Below are 4048 nucleotides of genomic sequence, written 5' to 3'. Positions count from 1 at the left end.
CAAATCCGTCAGTGTCCATGTCTGTCTTGGAATGGTCACTAGATGCCACTTTAATGTGGTGCCATTCTCTGCCACTCTTCTGTGTGCAGAGTTTCTCTGGAAGCCTCAGGCCTTTGGAAGAAATTTAGGATGGAACGCTACATTTATGGCGGGACTGAAATGACCTGTGTTGGAACAGAGAAGCACTACTCTCAGCTTATCCGTGCCACCTGGTCGGAGGTACTGTAACATTCGCCCTATCAAGAAAATGGTTTCTGCAATGAATCTGTTGTTAAATTTAGGGCTAAACGAAAACTCTCAAAACATACTGAACAGTGGCCGTAGAAACACAATTTGGAACGTAATGTCTTTTCCTCCGCACATGGAAATTTATGGGGCAGAGATCAGTTGCTTCCCCACTGGAGAAAATAATATTGCTACCTTTGGTTACGACTGAGTTCGAGCTTCAGCGGACGAGCTAGAGGAGACATGTGGCCTTTGTGGAGGGTTGTGATTGGCGCAAAATCATGTGGTGGTGGCGTTTGCGTTGGTGCATTTTCCGAATGCATGCAGTTTTGATGGAAAGGTGAGAAGAGGAGAAAAACACTTCTGATTCAGATTCCGGTCTGGAGAGGAAAGTCCGCTCTTAACTTTTGTTATGAGCGGTTTACGCTTCGGCCATCCGTGCTGTGAGTATCTTCGCTCTGGCACTGCACTTCACTGCCGAGCCTGTGGCGAAGGCTTAGCTGTACTCACAGTTCGCACGTACTTCATCTCGGTCAACTGCAGTGCCAAGGACAATCGTATTTATATCAGTTTGCCGCCTTGATGTTTGATTTTCTTGTCCACACTGCCGTATCAGAGAATCAAACTGACCCATCGCAGGATTGGCGAATGGGAGTGTCACAAGCTGGAATCTCCCAATATATCAGGGCTCCAATTGAGAGTAACTGTAATCCGTCTGACAGATCACCTGGCAGCGACTTTGCCTATTCTGTGTCCGTGATAGCGCATTACAGGCAGCGCACATGACTACTCTGACAACGTTTGCACCACGAAGTTACCTGAGACAGCGCTACGCATAGAGATAGCGGTACACTATTACAGTTCCAGCTTTATAAGGCAAAAAAATCACAGTCTCACTAATTGTTCTGGGCCGCTCCAACGTAGTGCAACATATTTATTTATTTATTTTTTTACATGTCTAGTCTCGTAGGACCAAATAAGAGCAAATCTCTAAAGTCATGGGACGTGTCATTACATGAAATTGCAACATAAAAGTAATAACAGATGAAATAAAATGTTTATGAGTCCAAAAAAGTCAAGCCATAAGTTTCAGTAAACGCAATCAACAATATAACATAGGAATCAGCTTAATTTTTCAAGGAACTTCTAGACAGATGTGACCGATGAGGAAACTCTTCAGTTTCGATTTTAAAGCGCGTGGTTTACGGCTAGATTTTTGAATTCATATGGTAGCTTATTGAAAGTGGATGCAACAGTATACCGCGTACAATTCTGCACAAGAGTTAAGGAAGTGCGATCCAGATGCAGACTGAATTTCTGCCTAGTATTGACTGAGTGAATGCTGCTAATTCTTTCTAATAACCTGACATTGTTAACAAGAGACGACAGTAAAGCTTGTATATATCGAGAGGCCAATGTCAGAATACCCAGACTAGTAAACAGGGGTCCTCAAGAGCTTCGCGAACTTATACCACTTCTGTGTGCTATAAACCCATCAAAGACTATTCAGCGTTACGTATTTTCAGATTGCATTATCCATGATCTGAGCCAGGGTAAATTCATTGTACAGGGGAACCTTCGTCTTTGGGAAACAAATGTCAGCCAGTGGAGTGCTAATTATTTGTGTCGCCTAAAGTTCATGATTTCTTTGTCATCTCGCTTAACATATTTGTCCTGTTTTATGATCAATAAACTCGTGCCATGTTTATAAAATATTAATTCCGTGTTGGTATACATTAAAAACCAGTCACAAATTGAGTACAATAATGGCATGACCATCTATTTATTAGCTTTTCTTAGCATTCAATTTTTTAAACATTTTGACAAAAATGATAATCTACAATGCAATAGCGACCATTGTCAGAAGGCTGATTTAATTTAGCAGACGCATGGCCAGGTAGAGAAGCGGAAGGCTTAAATATTAAAGCGACTGCTCTCATGGTGTAAACTGGCTGTAGTGTTTCAGATCAAACCTCAACTTCAGTGTAGTCTTGCAATCTCATCTACAAATTTTCGGGCCGTTTCCACAATTTGCCCTGCATCGTCAAATTCATGCTTTGTTTGAAATTTCGTTATTTTACATCCTCCAGTTTGTAGTGCTGTTTGAAGTTATACAACCACCTACTGCTTCCCTTGAAGTCAATGTAATCTATGTCGCGCGAAGTTTGGTGTGCGTAACGTAGTAGGTCACATTCATGAACATCCTATAAATTGTACTGTGCATCCTTGAAGCGTGCCAACACCAGTTTTTGTAACAAGTAAGCTTTTTTCTCTCTTGAATGTCCATATTTTCTCATATGCACTACACAGTAATATTGCTGTGAACTTATTCGAAATCTGTTCGTACTGTGTATTGTTACTATGCTGTAGATAAACTTCCACGTGCTTAACTATGTTGAGTACCCACTACTTGGAGAGCGATTGTCCTTTACTGCGTTTCACTGGTGACGGGTGTTTTGGCTCCCTGTCCAACAAGGATGTTAAACGAGATGGCTCGACACCTATTGTAATGTCAACTTCACTTGTTAAGCACGTGTCGTTATCAATGTACTCCTCATGTACATTGTCCGCACTGTCGAGCATATACGATACCAGACATTTCACTGACGCATTTTGCAGAAACACTAATATTTCATCTGCCACTTCTTTCTCACTCTGCAACATTCATTGAGTTGCTTTCTGACATAGTGCCAACTTTGGCACCTGTCGTACATATCTTGGAATGATTGCTTTGTTTATCGTTGCCTTTGCTCTGTTTGTATCAACACCACTAGTACCGTATCACCGTTGTGAATTATTCGTCAACTAAGCAGTTCAACTACGCTCCGTAGCCTAATGCTGTGATCACCATTAGATACCACCAGTCCCGCTCCCTGTTGCCATTAGAAGCAATTATTGTTGTTCCATGGTACACAGTATGTGGGGTGGCGAATGCCGGAAACATCATTGACCTTTTACGGCCTCACGTTCTAGGAGTTTCTTATGAGCTGTTGTGCATCCGGAAACGATCTTCAGTTTTGGGTCCAAATATTTTTTTCAGTAGTTGTCTTTCTATTTGAAAGTTGGTAGTTAATAATGTCTTCGTTGGGGTGAGTGCCTACGTGAGGACGACTGTGCTGTAGTGACAAAGATTGGCTTAGATAGACAAGGATTTCTTTTTGCATATATTCCAGATAACTGTTTAGACTTAATGCAGTTTTTCTGCACCCGTTTTGCTAGCCACTCTTTCGGTTTTAGCGTTTCAGACAAGTTCACCTAGGTATTTCAAGTGTTTTACTTGTGTGATATTGTCATACGTGGTTGCAAGTGATGCCAAGTTTGCACTCTTGGAGTATGGGTATTATATATTTTTGTAAGGGATATAGATTCCGGGCTAGATGGCGGTCTTATGAAGGTTCTTAATGGCGTGGGTGGCATCCTCGGAAGTCCGGGTAATTAGTGCTAGGTCTTCAGCAAGGAGAAGGCACTTAATGTTGATTCGTGTACCTTTTGTTCCCGTATTTATTCCAGATATATCATTCTCCAAAGTTCTGATGACCCTAAAGACTGCTTTGTTGAACAATTGTGGGGACCGTCCACCCAGGACTCCAACTCTTTCTCATTTCACTTTTCTCTTTAAAAAGAAATAGCCTACATTTTTGTATATATTTCGATTTTTGTAAAATACTTTGTGCAGACTAGAATATGTGTACGGATATTTTTTACGTCACCAGTCTTGCGACCAGTATGATGTTAACGCCCATTTTTCTTATTTTGTGCTTCAAGTGAGACTGTGAGAGTACTACTTGCTCCTGTACCATCTGAAGTGAAGAGAAACAAGATA

The sequence above is a fragment of the Schistocerca americana genome, chromosome 7, assembly GCF_021461395.2.
Source record: "Schistocerca americana isolate TAMUIC-IGC-003095 chromosome 7, iqSchAmer2.1, whole genome shotgun sequence".
Classification (NCBI taxonomy): Eukaryota; Metazoa; Arthropoda; class Insecta; order Orthoptera; family Acrididae; genus Schistocerca; species Schistocerca americana.
Note: the sequence above shows the minus strand (reverse complement) of the source record.